Genomic DNA, 15,648 nt, shown 5'->3' with positions numbered 1-15,648 from the left:
AGAACATGAGTTTAGGTTCTAACTTTGCAATGAATATGTGATATGACAGGGGCACAGTCTCTAAACTTGCAATATGCTCTTTTCCAAAATTAGCGTTGAAGGAGGGTTGATCTCCCCTGAAATATCTGAGCAGTTGGGAGCACAGAGTTGTATTTCTTTGGAATTATCCAGTGAGTTGGGAGCAGGGCTAGGATGGGGGTACTTTTCCCATTTTAGTAGAGTGGCCTCAGGGCCTTGGCTGGCACAATGCAACCTCGGGGGCAGAGTGAGAAGCAACACTGGAGGCAGGATCTGGCACCTGCTGCCCACTGACAAGGTTTATACTCCTTAATAATAGCCCTCTAGGCAAAGGGGCTGCAAGAGGAAGGAGGGTAAAAACCACCAAGGCCACAAAGACCACGCGGCAGCTGAAAGTACAGAAGCACCTCCACTTTCAAATCTGCAGGATGACAGATGGTGAAAGTCAAGTGCTCGTTTAGCCATTGGCCCTTAGCTTCCTGCCCATTCCTACATTCATGATAACATGGACACACTAATAAGCACTATTAACCCAGTCAAGTCCGGTAAGTGATAGAGCAGTGGATAAGAAGAGGTTAACGATTACAAAGTGACCCAAATGTGAGATAATATAATAAAGGGGGATAGACAGAGAGAGAGAGAAAGCCTGCTGGAAATGCAAATGAAACGAACCTTAAAAACAGTGAAAAGGATTTTGAAGACTAAAAGTCTATCACACAGCAAATCAAATCGTATCCTGTGCAATGTAATCAACAATAATCACATGCTTTTTACTTACAAATAAATAGACTCAGGAACAATCTTTTAAAACCTAACCTAATCTTAAAGATAGGAGCTTTTTTCCTTATTCTAGAGTGGTGTTTTTCAAAATGTAGGTCACAAATCATCAGTGGGTCATAAAATCAATGAGTGGGTCATGACTAGCATTTTTTCTTTTCAATGGCAGATCAAGTAGAATAAAAAATATCTGACTGCAACACACAAAGTAAGTTTTGTGAAACATTTCAGTTGTGTGTGTGTGTGTGCGTGTGTGTGTGTGTGTGCTGGGAGATGAGGCAAAGAGTCTTTCTTACTGTGGGTAGTTGTCAATAAAAAGGTAAAAAATGATCCTTGTGAGACATTAGGTGGGACTTCTAGAAATGTGGGGACACATTTTGTGTTATGGATTGAAATGTCTCCCAAAAACATATGTTAAAATCTTAAGTCCAGTTACCTATGAATGTGACTTTATTCAGAAACAGTCTTTGAAGACCTAATACAGATAAATATATTCAATAACAATTTAAACGTAATGCAAATTTTGCATTTGAATATGTGCTATTGATTCTGGAAGAAATACTAAGTGAATGCATTAAAAACTGCACTCAGGTGAACCAAACTATATAGAAAAACTCAAATTATTCACACAAGCACACCTCAAAACATCCACCAGCTAACCTCGGTTCACCCTGTTACGAGCTACACCTGTTCATGTCTGTTGGTGTAACTTCCCCACTGATTTCAGAAAACTTTCCTTCCACCACTTTACACTAACTCGTAAGCTGCAATCCTTCCCAAGCAAATTTCTGGTCTTTGTCAAGGTAGAGTATGATATTTATTGTAGTATTTTTTCATTTTTTAACCATTTAATATGTATGAAACTGTGCCATTCTTTTTATCAGGTTATCTCCTTTTTTTTTTTTTTTTTAATTTTGAGATAAGATCTCTCTCCTTCACCCAGGCTGAAGTGCAGTGACTCAATCGCAGCTCACTATAGCTTTGACATCCCAGGCTCAGGTGATTCTGCAACCTCAGCCTCCCGAGTAGTTGGGACTCCAGGGGCATGCCACCACACCCGGCTAATTTTCTGCATTTTTTTTTTTTGTTGTTGTTGTAGAGTCAGGATCTCACCATGTTGCCCAGGCTGGTCTTGAACTTCCGAGCTCAAGTGATTTGCCTGCCCCGGCTTCCCAGAGTGCTGGGATTACAGGTGGGAGCCACCATGCCCGGCCAGTTGCTGACATTTTTAAGTGTTGTGCCCCAATCACATTTTTTGCACAAGACCTTTGGTTGTTACCGTGTGTATTTTGCATGGCACAGAGATTTTTTTTTTTTTTTTTTTTTTTTTTTTTTTTTTTTTTTTTACAAACGCTATGTTATATGACAGCAGAATAGACTGGATGAGATCATTCAGTGGGTGAGTGTAGATACAGAAGAGGCCAAGGGTTGCATCCAGAGACACATCAACTATAACAGGCCTAGGAGAAGAGGAGCCAGCAAAGGAGCTGTCTGGTGAGATAGGAGGAAACCCAGGAGACCATGGTGTTCTGGAAGTAAAGTGAAGAAAGTTCAAAGAAGGCTTGAATGCCCACATCTGGCTCTGCAGAGAGACAAAGAAAATTAAGAGGACTTACTGTGAAGTGACCACTGAATTAGTACTACGGTGGTCTTGAATAATTTTAATAAGTTTGATTTCAGTGGAGTAGCGGGGATAAGCCTAACTGGAGATAATTTAATAGAAAAAAAGAAAAAGAAGAATACATTTAAAAAATAATCATGGAATAAATTTGATTTTGATACATGTCTTTTTCAAATAAACTTCGTCATTAAGTGCATATTTTTGTCTTCTTTGGTATCTGATAGATCAGGATCTGTTTATAATTTTTAAAGATTACTGTAAAGTTCTGGCCAGGCATGGTGGCTCATGCCTATACTCCCAGCATTTTGGGAGGCCGAGGCAGGAGAATTGCTTGAGACCAGGAGTTCAAGACCAGCCTGGGCAACATAGCAAGACACCCCACAACCCTCTTTTTTTTGTTGTTTTTTGAGACCCAAGCATTAGTGCAGTTGCGCTATCTTGGCTCACTGCAACCTCCGCCTCCTGGGTTCAAGCAATTCTCCTGCTTCAGCCTCCCGAATAGCTGGGATTATAGGCACAAACCACCACATCCAGCTAATTTTTTTTTTTTTTTTTTTTGTATTTTTAGTAGAGACGGGGTTTCACCACATTGGCCTGGCTGGTCTCGAACTCCTGACCTCAGGTGATCTGCCCTCTTCATAATCCCAAAGTGTTGGGATTATAGGCATGAGCCACTGCGTGAAGCCTTTTTTTTTTTTTTTTGATTACTTTAGAGTTCCTACTATGTGCCTGACATCATCTGTTTAAGAGAGCTGATGCTAGAATTGAGACAGACATACTTGTGAATTCTGGTTCTGCCACTCACTAGTTGTCTAAAGTAAGGTTTACCCTTTAGATTCCTAAAATGAGGTTAATATCCTAACTCGGTTGTTGTCAGGGTTAGGTAAGTGAAGTGCTTAGCATGGTGTCTGACACACAGAATGGGCTTATGAATGTTACTATTAATATTTTTCAGGCTGGGCACAGTGGCTCACATCTGTAATCCCAGCACTTAGGGAGGCCGAGACAGGTGGATTGCTTGAGCCCAGGAGTTTGAGACCAGCCTGGGCAACATGGTGAAACACCAAAAAAAAAAAAAATGCAAAAAATTAGCCAGGCATGGTGGTGTATACCTGTGGTCCCAGCTTAAATTTGGGAGACAAAACAGAAAATCAATTTAAAAAGTATATAAATGGTTGATGCACAACTAGTGCCAAAATAGGCTGAGACACCTTGGAGTTAAGATGACCAGGCAAAGTGATATTTAAAATAGAACTTAAGTAAGAAGTCGTTCTGAGAAGGGATCTTAACTTTTACTATATACCTGCCACTCTGCGTGGGGCCGTAAGTACAGTCACGTGTTTAAGCCTCACACCCAACTATGATGAGGCATTCTTATTCCCAGTTCATGGGTGAGAAGACAGGCTCTGAGATGCTCATTCACTTGCTCTGGGTCATCAGTTAGCAGGAGAGCTGGAGTCAGCCTGGGCATGCTCATCTCCAAAGTCCAGGCTTGGTGGTGACAGAGCAGCCTAGCAGGGAGGTGCTGAAGGTCAGCTCCACTCTCTGCCTTTTGCAGATGATAAGAAACAAACAAAACACCCATAGCATGTAAAACCTCATGTTAGCCTGATAAAGTACATCATCTAGAGAACTATATTAAAGCAAAAAACCCCAAAGAAACAAGCTGCATGTTTTTGCTCTGGACTTTTTTCCTTGGGTAGAGATAATTTGTGGCAAAAAGTGGTTCAAAGGAAGGTGAGGGAGAAACAAAGGTAGGGAATGATCAACAAATGCCTATCAAGAGGTGATTGCACTTATGGGAAAACAGTTCCAGTCCAGTGTGGTTTCTGTTTCCCCACCGGGCTGGCTGATCTGAGATTTCATCTCTCCATGGGTTGCATTGCAGCAGTCCTGTTTCCTGTGTAGTTCCTGCTGGGATATCTAACAGGTGGGCAGGCATTTAGACTTCCAGCATGACTCCACCCTGGCTGAGCCCCTCATTCAAGCTAAGAATGTAAAGGCAGCAAGTGGCCTGCAGGGTGTTCTCTGAGGAAAGTGCCCAAATCACTTTCCATTACCTGGCCATTAAGGGTTCTTAAAGAGCCTCCTTAAGCAGAGTTTAACTGGAAGAGATATATTGTCATTGTTGTTTTCTTAGAGTTCAGTTTTTGGAAGGGAAAGAGATATATTGTGTTGCTAGTCATCAACTTAGCTGCTTAAAGCATTAGCAAGGACAGTTTATTCACCCACTGTCACCTGGCAAAGGCTGTGACTCTGAAGGATAAACCCATGACAGAAAAGTTTTGATAGATTGAGAGAAAATGAAACATGGGTCTTTGTCAGGCTCCCCTGAGACTTGGAAGGAGGGCCTTGATGGGGAGGTGTACGTGGTTCCCAGGGCTGTCGTAACAAGTGACCACAAACTGAGTGGCTTAAAACAACAGACATTTATTCTTTCATAGTTCTAGAGGCCAGAAGTCTGAAATCAAGATGTAGGAGGGTTGGTTCCTTCTGGACATTTTGAAAGAGTCTGTTCTATGCCTTCGTTCTAGCTTCTGGGAGTTGCTTCTGGGAATTGCTGGCAATCTTTGGTTTTCCTGGGATTGTAGAGGCCGCTCTCCAGTCTCTGCCTTTGTCTTCACCAGCTGTTTTCCTTGTGTCTCTGTCTCTGTGTCTCTTCTCTTCTTACAAGGACACTGGTTGTATTTTATTAAAGGCTCATCCTATTCCAGGATGACCTCATCTTAACTAGTTGCATCTGCAATAACTCTATTTTCAAATAAGATAACATTCTGAGATCCCGGGAAGAACATGAATTCTCTGGGGACACTCCCCAACCCGGTAAAGAGGGAAGCATAAAACCATGAGGTTGTTATTGTTCAGGGATAGAGAATAATGAGGAAAAGAGAGGAAAAGTCTTGAAGGAATAGTTGAAAAGATACAGAATGCTAGTAGAGCAGGCAGGATTTAACACGAAATAGATATCCCATCGAATGGGGAACTCGAGGAGAGTTTAAAGAAAGAACTGTTTCAATGAGTGTCAGACTTAAGTAAAAAGTCAAACTAGTGGCAGTGAAGCCTTCCCCAGTAACAGTGGCAGGGCTCCATTTTCCCCAATCCTGCTGCCCTTCCCCTTGTCAGAGCTGTACCGTCAGGGCTGCTGCCAACGGCCTGCTCCATGGTGCCTTCAGGTCCTGCCCTAGGCCCTCCCTGATGCTGGGATGCCGATGCCTATGGGACCCTGCCTGGCCTTCTGGCATGTGCAACCTGGAAATGTGGGTGAGTCAGTGGGGTTGCGCTTCTCTTAAAGAATGAGGGGTGGAAGGTGACTGGTGCACATTCCTCATCTTCCTCCCTAGCAGACTATCTGAGGTGTATTTCATAAGATTCTGCAGAAGATTCTGAGGAATGAAGTACCCATTGACAACAGCAATGGCCAACTCAGTAATTCATCCCTGTTGGCTTTGAACCTCCCTGTTGTTCACTCTTCCTGCCCCTCATTCCTCTTCTCTAAGCTGAGTTCCCAAATAGATCACCTGCACCCAAGCCTTTGTCTCAGGCTCTTCTTTGGCAGAAGGTGTAAAGGGAGTGTGGAGCTACTGGGGCAAAAGGGAGGGGGAGAGGCAGGGGACAGAGCAGGAGCAAGCTGAAGGTGAAGACAAATTGCTGTCTCCGGGGAAGAATGCAGTGACTGCCAACTCTTAGACCAGCAGGCAACAGGGAGGGGAAGCACACAGTCCAACCCAACCTCCTCCCACTCGCTAGCCCCTGCAAAGACATTCCATGGCTGAACCAAACCCCAGAGAGTGAGGAAGGAATTCATTTAATGGAGGTCAGCCTCCTAGAGCACAGAGCAGGTGGGAAGGATGGAAAGGAGAGCTGGAAACAAATAGAGAAGGCCCAGCATGACTAGGTTTGTTCACGTATCAGTTTTCTCTCCTACTGATCATGAGTCCTACACAATTGACGCAACATTGACGTAATTCACAACGTCATCTTTTCAAAAGGGTAAGTGCTTCTAAGATGAAGTTACTTTTCCAACTGCACAGGAAGAACTTGTCTGCTACCTAGATTCTTCTATTTATCTAAAGTTGTTGAGCATAATGGTCTTAGTAAGCCTGGCCATCATCTGAGTTAAACAGCCTAGTATATTAGGAAGAAACTGGACTAGAATTCGGAACAACCCTGGTGCAAATCCCAGCTCTGCTACTAACAAGTGATGTGCCATTAAGCAAGTGCCCTAACCCTTCTGGATCTCAGTTTCTTATTGCAAAATGGCTTTAAAGTCTCAGCCATATATCACAAAATTTTTGTGAGGATTCAATGAAATACAATATTGTAGATGGTGGCTTTTAAAAAAAATTACTCATTTGGGTAAGTGCCTCTGTTTTCTTATATTCATAGATATTGATGGATATTATTAATGAATTATACAGAGTTCTAAACATGAGAGGATTTCTCTTAAAGTTATGGTTGGGTAATTGCAGTATTTTATCATCGCTGTCTTCTTGTGGTCAACCATATATAAAATATCCTAGAGTTAATAGTAAGTAACAAATGAACAAGGTGTTTTCCAAGTGCATTCAGAGTTTAATGATGGTTAAACCCAAATTGGTGGAGATGAAGTAATTTATGCTCAGACCTTGTGAGACAGTTTGTCTGATTGCTGATAGTGATGAATCACTGAGGGAAAGACCCACATTTCTGTGCTGCTGGAGGCTTTTACTTAACTCCTGCGTCAGCTGAGCAGCATACAAGCTCAATGGCAAAGTGACCTCTGCCTGGAAACCCAGCATGAAGGGACTTCTCATCTCGGGGCTTGCCCTCAGCTGTTTGAAAATATTTTATGAGACTCTATGACCAGTATGCATTGACGGAAGGATGTGCTCTTTCTGAGGTACAATCCATCTTGCATCCAATAATCTGTCTGTAATTTTGTGAAATAGAACATGTTTAGTTCTTTCCTTATCCTTTGTGGAAAATCTGCCCAATGCTTTTGGAGCCATGGTGTCATGTAGAGGAAATGTCTCTCTCCTGCCTTGCAAATTATTTTCCCCCTTAGTTTCTTCCTCTTTCCCAAATAGTATTTTTTTTAAGGTGAGTGAAGATAATGAGAAAAAGAAAACTTAATGAAAAGGAAGCCATGGATACCAGTTTATGATAATACTAGCCTTATTTTTTAAAAAGGAAAACAATGAAGTAGAGGCAAATTGGATAATAAAAAAATAAGATATATTATCTAAATAGTAATGCCTATGTGTCCTCTCCGGATTAGATAGTTAAACCATGTATTTAATTTGTTGAGTATTTTGTGGTTATTGCTCTGTTTATAAAAATGATTGTTGGCTTAAACTCTCATTCAGAAGAGAAACCCAGGTGACATTGTAATAAATATGTATTAGTCTTAAAATAGTGTTTAAACATTAGAGCTGATAGTTCTTAGCAGGGCTCTGGTGTTACAACCAAGGGTTAAGCCACAACAGAATTAAAAATATGGCTTACACAAGAAATTTTTTCTCAGGGGCTTATATTTTGAATCTGTTTTCAATGAGCAGAGAAGGGAGATGCTGAGAAATGCATTTTCGACTGGGAGAAGTGAAGGAGACACATGGAAGGAGACAAGAGATTGTTTCCTTTAAAAAAATAAATCACAGAAAAACCCCATTAGTAATTTGAGATTGGGCACTATGAGTACCATTGCTTTTGAGACTCTGCCAATAGAAATTTTTCTAAACTAGTTTTTTAAATGACAAAAATTATATATATTTCTCATGTGCAACATGTTGTTTTGAAATATGCATACATTGTGGAATGGCTAAATCGAGCTAATTAACACATGTATTACCTCACGTGTGTGTGTGTGTGTGTGTGTGGTGAGAACACTTGGAATCTACTCTCGTAATTTTCAATAATACAACCTATTGTTATTGACTATAGTCATCAGTTGCACAATAGGTCTCTTGAACATTTCTCCTGTCTAACTGAAATTTTGTATCCTCTGACCAACATCTCTGTAAAAATTCAACAGGAATTTTTGGTCAGAGGTCCTTGGGAAATCGACCAGGCTCCTCCCTGTCCCACATTTCTCTTTTATAGTAAGTGCCCCCTGCCATAGAATCATTGAAGCCCTTCTTCCTCCTAGAATTAGAAAGCCATTCTGGAGAAAGAGGCAGGATCTAAGGAAGAACTTGGTCTTGCTCAAGGCGGTGCAGAGTGGGAACCTGAGTTATATCTTATTCTCGGTGCCTCTCTTGCCTCATCCTTGTCCTAGCCCTGAGAGGTAACTAGTGTTGTTGGAGAGCTCTGAGATTTAGGCAAGACAGCGATTCGATTTGGACATCTCCCAGGCCCATGCATGACTGGGAGCTCACACTGGCTCAGGTGGGGCAGCAACTCCAGTAAAGAGAAAGTACTAGTTCTATGCCTCAACCTCAACTGTGCAAAGTGACAGTTTACCCCATGACTAACATGCTCTTAAAACACCCAAAATGCACCTGCAACTGATTAGATCTCCCAGAGTTAGCCCAGGCTGATCCACCTGCCTGCTCATGCAGCTGAGAATTTGTTTCAAAACTGTGTGGTTTGACTCTCTCTCAAGAGGCTTACAGATGGCTGGCTTGCTTTTCAAATAGATTTTCTGTGGTCGATTCTCTCTAATTCTGACCATCTATCCCCACTCTCCAGGTCCTGAGATCCACCCTTCTGTTCTGTTTGGTGATCAGGCAATGACTCCTGACCTTTTGCTCCTGTGATCAGAATGCCCAGATACTAGATCACAGCTGGGCTGTGTCTTCTCCATCAAAGGAAATGAGATTGTTCTTATAAAAATTTTAGAATCTAGGTGTCTTGACTGCTTGGATTTGGCATATTTAGATAAGGCTGTTTCCCATCCTCCCCAGGCATGGCTCCTTCCTCTCCACTCCCCAAAGCATCTCGATTATTTACTGCTTTCTCTGGCCATATTCACAGTGCAGGGTTTACACATTTTGTCCTCATGAGACTATGGGCTCCATGAGTCCAGGGACAGTATCTTATTAGGCATTGGCCTCTGCAGCACTTACTCCAGTGCCTGGGACTTCAGAAGAAATTCGTAAATGAATGAATGAGTGAATATTGAATGTGTAACTATCAAAGGGAGTTCACGGGAACTTTTGTTTCTCATTGGACTGGAAAGTACTCTTCTTAGTGCACAAGCATGTCTTTTGCTGGCCATTGAAACTGCATTAGGAAGACATTGTGATAACTGAGGCATGGCCAGAGGAACAGATCCAGAGAAGAGACATTGCCATGAGTCAAACCTAGGTACTTGTTTAGACAACAAAGGGTAACCAGAGTTAGTAATAAGGTAGACTAGACAGACTACCTTATTACAAAAGCATAAAATGAAGACATAATTGTCAGTTGTGAGCATGTTGCTTTAGAATATAAGTGAAAATGTTGGCAAATTGTATTTATGTTGGGTAAGATCCTCAGACTATTATCCCAAATATATTGTCAAATTTTCATGACTCAATATAGCATATCCATGGGGTTGACTCAGGAGTATCATGATGTGGTAGAAAGATTCTTACCTCAATATGTACCTCCACCACTACCTTGTGGGTGGTTTTTGAATGAAGCACTTAAGTGCTCTGGGCTTGATTTTTGTTATAGAAAACAAATAGAACAGGCGAAGTGGTGCCTCGGCCTTTCAAAGTGCTGAGATTACAGGTACAAGCCACTGCGCCAGGCCAAAATATTAATATTAGTTAGAAATTAATTAGATACTCTAAATCATAATGTTCTCATCACGATTTGCTGAACAACAGTTTGTTAGGGCTGATAGGAGGGGACTACTTCTCTCTGGAGCTGTGAGAACCCTAGAAGCCTTTATTTACAACTCTGGAGGGAAAAGTGATAAGCTCATCACAAGGAGGAAATAGGGAAGAGAGCTGGAGGGGGAAAGCAGTCATTCATATTTGATTTATTCCACGTAATTGTTCCTCTACCATGACCCACAGAGCCAGGAGGAAGTGTGGAGAAGACAGAGATGAGTTACCAATGTATTTGAACAAATTGAAATGCATGGTTCCCTGTCCTTTCTGTCTCCCGTTATTACCCCAGTGCTCCCAATTGTGCAACAGTGTGACCTTACATCAGACAGAAAAAAGAGGGAGTTTGGCAATAACGTGAGAAAAGCTTCTGATGAAAACATAATTCCTTTTGCTTTACAGAAACATATAAATTATGTACAAAAATTATTTATGCTCTAACTTGAGCATTCAGTTCCATTGATACACAGTATATGCTACCAATGTCTGCTAAATAATAAGATTTTGCAGGCTTTCTAAGCTTGTTTAATAATGAGGAAGATGGTAAGGCTTGGCTTTTCCCTGTAAGAATGCTGAAACAGGTTCTGATAAAAAACAAACCAACACAAATCAAACAACTTCCTCTTTCCTCTGTGTTTCTCCTCTTCCACAGCTTTGGATTCTTCCAGAATACTTGTTACCTCAGATTAGGGTGGGATGCCTTTGAGATAGCCCCACAAGGAGGAAACTAAGCTTTTGATGGTTTTACATACCAGGCCCTGTGCTAGCTGTTTGCATTCATGATCTCATGGTTGCCATGCAAACATTTATATGGGATGAAGTCTTCTTGATTGGAGCCATACTCTTATCTTCTTGTCTATCTCTGCCTAATTGTAATTAGTGTCATGGGAATTTTGCAACTGATTCAGAATATTTTTCAGGGGGAGCCTGGGCTCTGCATATACTCTTTGTGGATAAATTCTCCCTGAAATCCCAGAAAGTTCAAAATTGAATTGCCTGGTATATGGTTGCCTTGGCATATGATCTGTGAACAAACTGATTTTATCTGGTATGTTGTTCAGAGTGTCAATGAGGGTGTATAGTAGGTGGCAGATGTAGGAAGAAGGCAATTTGACGAATGACGGCTATAAAATGAAACAAGGAAGAAACATCATTAAATTTGCGTTCAAGTTACTTCTGCCATTTGAGGGGCCCTAGATTGGAAGTGACAACAAACTGATAGGGTCAAAGAAATGGATTGCTAAGTTTAGAAGTGTCGGCCAGGCGCGGTGGCTCACGCCTGTAATCCAAGCACTTTGGGAGGCCAAGGTGGGTGGATCACGAGATCTGGAGATTGAGACCATCCTGGCTAACATGGTGAAACCCCATCTCTACTAAAAATACAAAAAATTAGCTGGGCGTGGTGGCAGGCGCCTGTAGTCCCAGCTACTCGGGAGGCTGAGGCAGGAGAATGGCATGATCCCGGGATGCAGAGTTTCCAGTGAGCCGAGATCACGCCACTGCACTCCAGCCTGGGTGACAGAGCGAGACTCCATCTTAAAAAAAAAAAAAAAAAAAAGTGTCAAGGTTGACTAGAGTTCTTTCTGAATAAAAAAAGCTTTACCACACGATCAGCACTGACTGAAAGTGGAAAAGAGACAGAATTGGACAAGTGCCCAGAGAAAAATGGATTTTGTACATACTTTACAAGCTAACATAGACCATTCCTTGCAAAACCCCCCCCTTTGAGAAAAATCACACATGCTCCTCCATCCCCCTGCTTTGATTTATTTGTATTGTCTAACAATTTCTCTTTCTTTCTTCCTTTCTTTCTCTCTCTCGCTTTCCTTCTCTTTCTTTCTTCCTTTCTTTCTTTCATTCTTTCTTTCTCTTTCTTTCTTTTTTTTTTTTTTTTTTTTGACTGCATCTCACTCTGTCACCCAGGCTGGAATGCAGTGGGGGTGATCTCGGCTCACTGCAACTTCCGCATCCTGGGTTCAAGCAATTCTCCTGCCTCAGCCTCCAAAGTAGCTGGGACTACAGGCACGCACCACCATGCCCCACTAAATTTTGTATTTTTAGTAGAGATGGGGTTTCACCATCTTGGCCAGGCTGGTCTCGAACTCCTGACCTCAGGTGATCTGCCCACCTCGGCCTCCCAAAGTGCTGGAATTACAGGCGTGAACCACCATGCCCAGCCTTGTTTAACAATTTCATGATGCATGTTATTTCTTATTACAATGCATCCCCCGCCCCTTTATTTCTCTTGCGGAATCCAATATGAAGAATTGGAAAGAAATGTGATATCTCAACTTCTCTTTAAGACTCAATTCTAACGCTGTGTTTTGTTTTGTTTTGTTTTTTCTAAAGCCATGAAAACAAAAAGTACCAAGTCTGTGCCGGGTTCTTTTTCATTTTGTTTTGTGTCTGTGTGTGTGTGTGTGTATGTGTCAAAATAATGAGTGACTTCATATGAGCTTCCAGATTCACTGGTTCTGGCAGAAAGATATTTGTACAGCTCTTTCACAAGCTCTCTCCTGATTAGCCGAGGTAGGGCATCCAATCTACAGTTGTGGAAAAACAACATTAGCTGAAATAGACATAACACCCACAATTTTTTATTAGCGTTGTTGCTTTCACCAAATGCTTATTCAGCTCTTAGTTATCTTTCAAAACCTGCTCAGGCATTGCCTTCTCAAGGAGCCTTCTTTAGCCACACTTCTTACTCCCTCTCCTCCCCTAATGCCTCATTTTTCTTGTACTATTTCTAGACTTCGCATATTTCTACATTGAAACCATCCTCTGCATTCTGTTTACGTGTCTACCTCTCCTACCAGTATGTGAATATCTAGAGAGAATAGATGTGATTTTGCTGGTAGCCCTCCACCTAACAATGAATGGCAAAGAGTAGGAGCCAAATAAGTGGACTTTTACTGGACCTGACTGCGGTCATTTTTATAGAGTGCACCGGCAGCTCCAGAAGCATACTGTTCTCTTGGTGCAGGGTATCTGCCATTGATGTTTTATTTATTTTCTGACTCAGAAAGTTTCTTCAAAGCCAGTTCCGATCTACTGTGAAATATCCTTTTTGTGAGCCACTTCCCATTCCATCCCTTAATACAGATATGGCCCAGGCAGAGTGTTTCTTTGTGGGTTCTAGGCGGTGACGGGAAATGGAAATACTACATTGCATGAATTCTAAAACCAAAATTTTTTTCTACTGCTTCTTGAATTGAAATTAGGGAGTATTTCACAGTCAATGACATCTTATAATTATGATTAGCAGTGTTTTTTTTTTTTTTTTGAACAGTACCTGAAATAATGTGTCTTATCATTGATGGTATCTTAAGTACTTATAAAAGAAATCTTACCGGTAGCCAGCCCAGCCCTGCCAGGTTATATGTAAATTCAGGATATGTTCCAAGTGCTACATTAAAAATAAACCAAAACAGAAACAGACTTTGTAGAATAGAGTGAAAGAGTAGCCTTGAAGGATCCGATGGCAAGGTTCACATGCTATTCGTTTTTCTGTCCCTGGCATCTGATCTACTATGCACATGGCACATATTTGCCACTTAAAACACAAAAATAATTGCTAACAGTCTGAGTCCTTACTATGCAGAGGTCACTGTGTTTTAAGTATTTTTCATATGTGAGCTAATTTAATTCTCAGGACAACTCTTTGAGTGGGTTCAATTATGATTCCATTTTTCAGATGCATAAAGTCCAGCTGAGGATAGACAGATGACTTGCTCTGAGTCCCATAGGTAGCAAGTAAGTGGCAGAGCCGTGCTGGATCCCAGGGCCATTTGACTTTAAAGACAATGTTCCTATGTGCTGTGCAGCACTTTCTCCCTAATGAATATTTATTTTACATAAGTGTTATTTCTACTGATTTTGATGGCTATTTGCTTGGGTCCCCCACCTCCAGTTTCCATTAGTCATTAAATGCTTATCTGAGATTAATATTTAGATAAATATTGCTAATTTTTAATAAACAGTTCATTGGAAAATATTTTCTTTATTTAATGTTATAGGCAAAATCCTATCAAAAATAAAACTCCTAGCCAGGCACGGTGGCCCATGCCTGTAATCCCAGCACTTTGGGAGGCCAAAGCGGGAGGATTGCTTGACCACAAGAGTTCAAGACCAGCCTGGGAAACATAGCAAGACTCTGTCTCTACAAAAAAATAAAAAATTAGCCAGGTTTGGTTGCACACACCTGTAGTCCCAGCTACTTGAGAGGCTGAGGCAGGAGGAGTGATTTAAGCCCAGGAGGTTGAGGTTGCAATGAGCCCTGACCACACCATTGCATTCCAACCTGGGTGTCAGAGCGAGATCCTGTCTCAAAACAAAACAAAACAAAAAAAAACAACTCTTAAAAAAGCCATTTGTGATTATGATGGTGTTGTATTTCATAGAAGAGATGTTGTTGAGATAAGATTCTTTATAAGTAGGAAAAATGCAATCCCTATTTTGGAGAATTGTCACCCTTTCATTCCCTGTGAGAAAATAAATGAAGTTCAATGGGCTTTATTAATCTCCTCTGTTGGGACTGAGATGTGTTTTTTTTCCCAACACCAAAAACCTCAGGCATAATCTTAAGAAGTCACTGATGAAATTGCACTTCAGATACAAAAGATTCTGTTAGACCAGTTCACTTTTTTCTCTTTTCATTCATTGCAGAGGGTCAGAACTAGAGGTGGTGGAGTGAACACCACGCCAGGCAATGGAAGAAGCACTGGCCTAGACCAAGCTTGAGCGTGCACCCCTGTCACCTGGAGGCTTGTTCCAACACAGATGGCTGGACCCATCCCCAGAGTTTCAGATTTATTAGGTCTGTGCTGGGCCCTGAGAATGTTTGTTTAAAACAAATTCCTGGATGCTACTGGTTCAGTTGCCACACTCTGAGACCCACGGGCCTTGAGCTTAGAAGATGTGGGTTTAATTCCTGGATTCCACACTTTACTAGCTGTGACTTGGAGAATTTAAATTACTTACCTGAGTCTTGGTTTCTTATTTGCAAACTGAACTGTAAACTATCTGTTCTACCCATTTTATAAGACTTTTGTAAGGATAAAATAAAAGAATACATATGCAAATTATTGAAAAACCTGTCGTTGTTGTTATTACTAGTATTATTGCGAAAGAAGCTGTAGATTTATGTCATCCCCAGACAGGAGTTGACAGAAGCTTCGAGTTGCACAAGGCCTGCTGGAGCACTTCAGAGAATTCCAAATGAATCTTGATTGCATCATGGAATGTACAGCACTGGGGCCCTGGGGACCAGCATGGAACGTGAGTAAAGACAAGATAGGTTCTATCGTCCTCCAGACCTGCAGATGTGTGTTCAAATCCTGACTCCACAGGGCTTGACTCTGTATCCTATCTGGAAAAATGGAAATAAAAGTGCCTACCCTACTGGTTTATTGTGAGGACTATTTGAGATAATGTATTTAA

The 15,648-nt window shown here is 41.4% G+C and overlaps 1 long non-coding RNA gene across 1 annotated transcript; it reads left to right on the top strand.

Moving 5' to 3' along the window:
* The first annotated feature begins 7,089 nt into the window (after positions 1 to 7,089).
* Positions 7,090 to 15,301, top strand: LOC129474197 (uncharacterized). The gene is made up of 2 exons (XR_010116894.1): positions 7,090 to 7,295; positions 14,875 to 15,301. It is a non-coding gene; the product is annotated as an uncharacterized lncRNA (long non-coding RNA).
* Positions 15,302 to 15,648: the final 347 nt, after the last annotated feature.

The sequence above is a fragment of the Symphalangus syndactylus genome, chromosome 2 (genome assembly GCF_028878055.3).
Source record: "Symphalangus syndactylus isolate Jambi chromosome 2, NHGRI_mSymSyn1-v2.1_pri, whole genome shotgun sequence".
Lineage (NCBI taxonomy): Eukaryota > Metazoa > Chordata > Mammalia > Primates > Hylobatidae > Symphalangus > Symphalangus syndactylus.
This window is presented reverse-complemented; position numbering and strand designations above follow the sequence as displayed.